The sequence below is a fragment of the Bactrocera oleae genome, chromosome 2 (assembly GCF_042242935.1).
Source record: "Bactrocera oleae isolate idBacOlea1 chromosome 2, idBacOlea1, whole genome shotgun sequence".
In the NCBI taxonomy this organism is placed as follows: Eukaryota; Metazoa; Arthropoda; class Insecta; order Diptera; family Tephritidae; genus Bactrocera; species Bactrocera oleae.
In genome coordinates this window covers 68,127,960-68,137,513 of record NC_091536.1, presented here as the reverse complement: position 1 = coordinate 68,137,513, position 9,554 = coordinate 68,127,960, and positions in this window count along the sequence as shown.

The following is a 9,554-nucleotide window of genomic DNA, read 5'->3' as shown; positions in this document are numbered from 1 at the left end:
CATTAAACCTATTAGAGGACGAGACCACGCCCACTTTTCAAAACAGTCTTAAACTGCAGATGCCCCAACCTAATGTGATTCGTTAAACCAAATAATCTTATTGTGGAGTTTAGTTATGGCATTTTTTTTTGTTTTTGTTTTTAAAATTCTCACGACCTAGGAAAAGCTTACGTAATTCACTATTTATGGCAACCTTGTTTTAATACGTTTTTTCTATGTAAATCCAAAAGTATTTGATTTTAAAGAATCTGTCTGTTAATAAATAATAATGTTTACTAAATACTTGTATCAATGTTTCTTTCTTCATATTCTTCAACTTCCCACTACTACTACTACTACTACTACTACTAAAAAAGCTCGCAGTGTGTGAACGAAATTGAATTTGTCGACTTTATGTGCGCTGCGACTTTCGAAATCGATTTTGATTGATTCAATTTTGCATGTGATAATATGCTGTACAACGAATGCCAGAAATTGAGTGAGAAGACGGCATCAAAGAAGGTAATGTAGATGCACCACATATACACAAGCAGGCGCTTTGATGGTGATGTGTTGTTGTTGCTGTTGTTAACTACGCACACCCAAGTCGTACCCGAAGATGGTAAGTGGATAAAGTGCCAGCACTACTTATGCCCGAGTGCAAATGAAAAGCGAAGTGGCAGAAATTGAAAAGAAATACTCCTGTGGATATAAATAGAAAGAAGCAAGAAATTTTATAGCAAAGAAAGTAAAGCAGTTATTGGCGCTAATAGAAATTTTTGCAGATAAAAAGGCGACAAATTGAATTTGCAAAGGTCACACATAAGTGACACTTGATACACTTGACGCTCGGCGTAAATTAACATCCACATACACACACACTTGCATTGGGGAAATGCAATTCCATAAGATTTGCGTGAAAAAAAATTGTGGAGCTGTAGATCCTTCGACAGGAGACACGTCAATTGGACCTCAGTGATTGAGCTTGGCATTTGGTTTACTTTCAAATTATTTCCACAAAGCTCCTTGAAACCTAAATGACCCTTCTGTGGGAATCGTGAGCTTTCTCCTCACTTCATCTTTTCCTGGATTTATTATTTCAAAATCCAATTTGCGAAAATTTTATTGTGCGTGTAAAAATGAATATTCAATGTGTTGGTGAATTTGTGCGAGTGTGTGTGTATGTGCTGAAATGCGGTTGCAGCAACTTGTCAGGTGGTAGGCTTTTGTGCTCGGAGTCACCCTTCCGCCTCATTTCAAATTTTATAACAACAAATGTATTTTGTACCGTAATTAGTTGGAAAGAGGTTAATATCCATTATAGTATCGAATTTCAAATGTTAAAACACCGTAAAATGCAAAATCACAGTAACAAATGTTTATTTATGTTATGTAAGATACTAATGGACAACTTTTGGCTCTTCCAGGTGTTTTTGCAAATGAGAGTCGAGAGTAGTGTTGGAGTGAGATTACAATGAAGTATATTGCTGATGACGTCCAAATATTTTAAAAATTGTTCTCAAAATAAAACTGACCTCCTAAACTAAAAAAGAGATTTCATCTACTATAAAGCGGAACTTATTGCTCTCATATAGATATATATACGATTTCATAAGAATACATTGTATTTCAGTTATAATTTTAAGAAAGAATATCAAAAAAAAAACGTTAACCTCGACTTCGCCGAAGCTATAATATCCTTCACTGGTGCATTTTTTATAGCAAAAATTATATAAAAATATCTGTATCTTGATTTTTATCGGCCAGTTTGTATGGCAGCTATATGCTATAGTGGCTCGATATGGGCGGTTACATCAAATCAGTAGCATGGCAAAATGGACTCACCTCATCATGCTGATCATTTATATACTTATATAAACCTTATAGGATCTCCAATGTTGTTGAAAACTTCGTGGTAAATTGAATATTCTCTGCTCACTCTATAAAGATGCAATGAGATGTTGAAACATTGCGAACAGGCGAACTAAAATCATAGTTCATAAGCTCATCTCCTCTAGTGCTTGTGTATGAAGCAGAAACCCAAATAGTTTACGAAAACAAAAAAAAAAGAAAGAAATAATAGAATATGAAGACAATAATGACTTCGAAACAACAAAGCAACGATAAACAGCAGCGAAGATGTTAAACATAAGGGAGAGTTCTACAAGTATGCAGAAGATAGCACTTGGCTGAATTTACATAAGCGTCTGATCCGGTCATAAAGTTTTGATTGTGGCAGATATGAGCCCTCAATATATACACCAACAGCTTCGTATATGAATAGGATAAGTCTTTGTTAGAGGACACGCAAGTAGTTGTCGAATACATAGCATACCTTATGGGATTCAGTGTTTAGCGATGGCTTCATGGTAATTTTTTTAACGTCACATAAATAGTAAAGTTAGATTTTTTGATTTAGTCTGAGAAGTATATTAGTAAAATAACTCGAAGCCGGATATTCCACATGAAGTATTCCGGCCACTTGAATATAAATGTCCAATTTAAGCACTCCTAAGATCGTTAAATGATTGAAATAAACCTTGGTTTCTATTACGGCTAGAGACTACCAGCAATTAGTTTGAAAACAAGTTTCGCAATCTAGATTCGTCAGATATTAGATCCAAATAATGACGAGTTTCCTATTAATTGTTAAAATCGTGTAGTCACATGATGGCGTTATGTGCATAAAGCCTTTTCCCATAAGTGAATATATGACTCAGTACTGAAGGCATAGGATCAAAATAATATATTTTATTCAAGAGTGATGCTATTTCACGGAAATATCTTTGCTGGCATTCTCCCATTCTTTTACCGATTTTAACCGAGAGTAAAATAAACCTATGAAATTCACGCTTTGACTGTAAAGGTTTGTTGTTCTGAGCCAACAAACGTATTCGTCATTTGGTTGGTTAGTCGGTGAAAAAGGCAGTCGTACCCGAAGATGGTAAGTGGCAGTGCAAGATAACCAGATTGCAGGCGGCCGCACGTAGGCCCATTGTGATCCCGAGTGGTAACCAAATTAAGTTTTATCCAGAGGATTTGGTAAAGCACATACTTCTTTTCCACCCACAGAAAGATGCGCATTCGTTTATATACATTAGGGTGCTTATTTTTAATTTTTAATATTTTTTTCTTCGGTCCTATCATGCAATTTTGTAGGAAATACCCCAAAAAAAAGTCCCTTAAAATTTTGATTTCTTAATATTAATTTTAATTAGTTAGGAGTTCGAGATTTGGCTCTAAAGACTATTTTTATTTCAATTACATTTTTTCATAACTTTTGTCATTCACAAAATAAATGCAAAAAAAACCAAAATTTTATGGAAAAATCAGGTTTAGTGGCCGTACTACCTCGCCCGTTAGAGTTATAACTTGGCCTCAATGGGCACTTTTGTAGAGCGTTCAATTCTGAAAAAATCCAAATTGGCCAAAATGATGCCTTGCAATGCCGCTAAGCTATAAAGATATAATTATAAAAAAATCTGAGTTTTCGTGTATTTTCAATGGGAAATCTTAAAAGGGCTCAAACTTTCTACGATTTTATTTTGGGGTATTTCCATTAAAACTTCATGATGGGACTGAAAAAAAAAAGTTAAAAAAACACCATACTATGTACATACATACATGATGTGTATTGCACAGATAATGTTCCAGCGTCTGACCATCCTCTACGTATGCTCTGAATTCCGCCGAATCCACTTTTCCAACTTTTTGAAAGTGGGATCTTAAGGTTAGGTGCCCTACACCTTTACAATATTACCCTTTTGAGACAATGAGACTTAGTATTGGCGCTACGGATGGCCCTAATTACCGCTTGGCTATCCACTAGAAAGTTTATGGACTTGCTGATTAGAGCAGAAGCTCACTTGTCACCACTTATTATGCTAACAATTTCGGTCTGAACACTGAATTGTAGTCATTTAGTTTGAAGCTACCTTCTGCGTATGGATTACTAAAGAAGAACTTCGGTCCTGTTCCGATTTGATTCTTTGATCTGTCAGTGAATATATAGATTCCACCGTTGGAATTGTCGTTCACTTAACCATTGGTCCTTTCTTCTCAACTAGGGAGTGAAAACATTTTGTTTAATTTTTCAGGGATCTTATTTTGTCGGTCACATTGCTAATTTAGCCCGAGTTCGTTAACAAGACCGAGTATAATACCATGCCCGCAGTGGCACCGCGTCTGGTTTCAATGGCCTAAAACCATGAGCCGGCTAGCCGTAAGCATTGTATCATACGTCATTTATAAATTTTACAGATGTTGGACGATAAGTTCGGGAGATACATGAGCCAAATACCGCACAGGTTAAGTGAGCACCGAAGACGATAAACAGTTATATTGAATAAACCCTTTAAAGATATTAAAGTTACGCGTTGGATATAATATATTTTGGTATGCGAAAACTCTGAGCAAAGTGGGTACCAACACAATTCGTATATGATAAGCTTGCTTCCGCATCCACTATACTCTCCGGACCCGTTCCCAAGTGTTCGATAATTTCCGAGCCTATGCCAATATTTCGAAACAAAATGCAAAACTTCCAAAAATGGTATTGAGAAGTTGGAAAATTCTTTCTATCGGTATATCGTCCTCGGTGGTAACTGAAAATGTCAAATTTTCCAAAAAATTTTATTTTTTGAGGTAATAAGTACGTTTCAAACTGACTGGTATGCATTACATTTTACATAAATTTATTATTTGCTACATAATTTTTAAAATTTAGTTAGTGAAGTTATTTAAACATTTAAACTTGAAAACAATAATAACTCAAGCATTGTTAATTAAATTTGCAAAGAAATGCATATATATATATATGTGTATATATACATATAATATAAATATACAACTCAACTGCACTCTAGAGTATCGCGGAAGACCGAACAGACGCACCAATCTCGCAACTATGCACACTTGCACACTCGTTCCCACACACGTTCCCACACACATATTTACCAACCGAGAGTTATTGCCAGCATTCGCTGCTCTGCGTTGATTGGCGCTGCAATACAATCATGGCTAATAAACGGGAATGTAATTATGAACTTTTGTGCAACATAACTAAATTAAGTGGTGAATGTTGGTTGCATGCAACAACACGCGGCGGACAGCAAGAGTCAGCCGAGAATGATGCATAGGAGTAATTCAGCAGTTCGCATACACAATGAGGCTGGAGTAAAGAGTAGCTGCCATATTTATATTGCATACTTATGAGCGAATGTTCAACGCCTTAAAGTATGCTATAATATTGTGTATGAACTATATTTTCTTAGCTGCTGGCTTGCAGTTTTATCTTAAAGTTTCATAAGTAGAAACATTTTTCTGCAGCACTTGTATATATTTAAAAATTTCTGCTGATATTTTTTTTTAATTTTTGCTCGGCATTCCTGCCTTTACGCGCGACATTAACGCATTTTTTGCACCATAAACTTCATTAAACGGTGCATACCTGCTGTGTTTGGAGCTGCAATTCAGCTTATTCATCCGCACCTGTAATTTGTTGCGTTTTCATATTCTTTTTCTTTTTTCAAAGCGCGTTCAACAAAGACGCTACAAAGTCTTTGTTGAACGCGCAGCCGTGCTATGTCGAAGCTCGTGACACCGTGGACGTTAGCTTGTTACAAACAGGTCAAAGGTGAAAAATGTTGCTAATTGGCGTTGCTACGCTGCAAACTTTTAATATTCGTCAATTTCCAAGCCCACCCACATACGCCCCATATTTCATATCCGTTACAGTTTGGGCGCTTTGCAAGGGAGTGCAGTTTTGAAGTCGCTCCCGGTTGTCTGTTGGTATCCGTTGCGGTTAACTCACGCCGTCAATACTTCAGCACACTTTATGTTATGTTGTACTGACTGCGTGTTGTTGCTGTTATTGTCACCTGCTGTTAATAGGCAGGCAATCAGCATACCGTCAGCGTGTTGTTAATTAAACAGAAAACAGGTATTTTCATTTCACTGATATTTTAAAAAAGTAATTTAATACTCGTAGTGTTTATGACACTTGTCAGATTCGAAAATATTTTGAAATAGTATTTAGTAAAGCATAATAAAATATAGCATAGCATAACCTAACATAGCACAGCACAGCGGAACATATTAGTTATAAATAGCACGGTATAGCATAATAAAACATGAACACAACATAACATAGCATAACAAAAAATAGAATAGTAAATCATAGCACATAACATAGTTAAACATAACATAGAAAAGCATATCACCACATAGCATAGCACATCAAAACAAAACATACATTAAAATAAAAATATAAAAAAATTAAAATATTAAAACATAGCATGACATAGCATAGAAAAAATACCACAACCTAACATGGCATTACACAGCAAAACAAAGAGTGGTAAAACATAGCACGGCATAGCATAGTAAAATATAACATAGAAAAGCACAACACAACAGAGCATAGCATATCACAAAAAACATTGAATAGTAAAACATACCACAAGTTAAACATAACATAGAAAATTATATTAAAACATAGCATATCATAGCACAGTAAAACATAGATTATTAAAACAAAGCACGATATAGCACAGGAAAAATTTACACAACCTAACATGGCATTGCACAGCAAAACATGAGTGGTAAAACATAGCATAGTAAAATATAACATAGAAAAGCATAACGCAATATAGAACAGCAAAAGATATAATAGTAAAACATAGCACATCATAACATAGTAAAAGATAGTACTGTACAGCAGAAATAGCATTATAAAACATAGCATAGTAATTCATAACATAGCACAGCAAAACAGTTAAACAGAGAGCAACAGATCGAGGCATTGCATCGAAAAGCATGACATATTATTCTAAAGTGTAACATAACATATCACAACGTACATAGCATATAACATTTATACATACTATATATGTATATCCAAAACAGAAGCCTGTTGGCTCAAGTGTCAAATTACTTAACTTCTATTTGATTTCCGTATCATTTAAAAATCCATCAACGCATCATTTCACAATACACGAGGCACTCGTATCGTGCGCGAAACCGTGTCACCCCTCTATTTTATTTACGGTAGCACACGCTTGCTTGCGGTTCGCCAGCCACAGGCATTATCGTGGTGAGATTTGACGTTCCACTCTCTTGAGGGTAGACAATGTGAAATCGCTACTTTATCCATAATTAGACTGATATTTGGATGAGTACTAATATAACGGTAAGCGCTAATGTAAGCTTACTAATTTGACTCGAGGGTGATATTTTGCGGTTAGTGCAGTGTACATGTGATCACATATGTTGCGTAATTGAATACTGATATTGGTTTTACGATAAAATGTTTAAGATGAATTAGTAAGATAATGTTTGCAGTTGTGTGGTGGAAAAATAGGATATTGAACCCACAACATGAAACAATGCTGTTGCACTTGTGATTTCCCGAGTATTTAGAGGGCTTGCAATGCAGAAAAAGATTTTGATGTATTTGGAGTTATTGTGAGATAATGGATATTACATAATGATATCGGCGATCTCTGATGTTTTATAGGTTTTTTCATATTTGCCTAGGGAAAAAGTAAATTATATCCTTTGTGGATTAGAATAAAACTTTAGATTATTATATTATATGGATTCGCTATATTTCAAATAAATTTCTCGGGCTTTCTAAATAAAAGCGCTAAGCCTGAGTAAGATATCGTTTTCCAGCAGGACGATGTCAACCGCAAATAACACTAGTTTACAAAATTAAATAAAGTCAGATCCTTTCAAACAATTCCATATCGTTTTATTTCGTAGTAATAAGTAAACGCAAATATATGTTTGTTTCATTTCTATCACGTTTTGGAGTTAAGTTATTATCACATCTTACTGTCAAACTACCTTCCCTTCTTCCTTGGTTTTGATGTAGTGTATAGTTCAGTTAAATAAATATCTGTAAAATGTCAAAAAGGTTTTGTAAAAGACATCCTATAACAAAATCAATGAGATGCGTATAATATGATTATTTCAAAATTCCGGTATTTTAACAGGACAAAATGTTTTGATCTTATTCACATTTTGTTTTTGTGAAAGATGTAAAAAAATTCAAAGTTCATGGACTGTAGGAAGCAAAGGATTTTTTAATTTTAATATGTCAGTGTTATGAGGAACCATTTTACTACGAAAATTATCGTTACTACAATAATATCTTGGAAACATTACGTGTTCGATTTTTTATAATTATTCTGAAACTCAATACACCTCACTCGTTATAAAACAAAAATGTATTTAAAGGACAAAACTTTGTAAAATAGTGTAGTCGACAAATCTTTTGGTTCAGATCCATAAATAGCATCAATACCTTTATCAATTTAATTGTTAGTAGATTCAATAAATTGGTTTATAATGTTGGTAGAAAAAGGTTACTCACTTTATTTAAGTATTCATTTATTTTAAAACCAGAATAATTAACCACTCATACATACATATTCGGTTGGTTGAAATTTATTTTACTCAACAAAAAATCTACATCTCAGTGCTTCAGAATAGGAGAATTACTGGCATATGTTAACGGGCGTAAACGGAACGTAAAACGAACAAAGTTCTAATTGCGCTTAATACGGATTTTATGGCATTCATAGTAAGACTTCCAGAAAAAATCTTCATATTAAGCTAAGGTCAATAACTTTCATATCAGATATCTTATAAATAATGTTTAATCGAGAAGTCCATATATAATATAATGCAGAAATTGATAATTGAGATTTGGGAAAAGAAATCTGAAAACACTTCTTAATTTTTAATACTAGAAGCGTTTAAGATTTCAAGAAACATTGCCGTAGGACTGAGTAATAAAAGAATTAAGAGCAAAACCACTTTTCTGAAGTTTCGGCAGGCGATTCTGTCGCATCGTTTTAATACAAGGGAACTTTTTTGTATTACCAATAGAGAAAATGGAGGTTTTTCACCTTTACGGAGGCATAAATATATATAAGCAATCTAACAGAATCCCTTTACGATTCAGCACCAATTAAATGTAAAATTTGTTAATTTTTTCCAGAAAACCTCTTACAAAGTGACACCATATGCGGTAGCTTCTTCGAGCTAAGTTTGGGCTTAACCTTAGACATCTAAAATTTTAAGCCAAGATCGACAATTTAATGGCGTCTTTTATGCCATTTAAGCATTTTTGATTAAACTACAAAGTTTTTTTTGCGTCAGCTAAATATACTATTAAAACCCTCATGACACCACCTTCACACACGAAGCGCCAGTACAGACGTATTCAAGAGAAAACTAATCGCGCAGGTATTCGTTCTTAATGCACTTAGATCATTTTTCTTTCTTCACTGTGATTTCCACCATTTTGAATTTCACTCCATCTCAGTGCCAGCAACGGGAACACCCTCTTTTTTTTTGGACTAATGCCACACACTCAAAAACCACAAATAACGCTGCAACTTCCACTATCAGCCTCAGATCACAACAACATAACACTGAAAGTTACAACGTGGGCAGAGACCAATAACAATGCATCCTTTGAAAGAACGTATCCAGAATATTTTGTAACGAGAGCTACCTCACCAAAGCCGGACTGCATGAAAATGTAATTCAATTTGAATACTTTT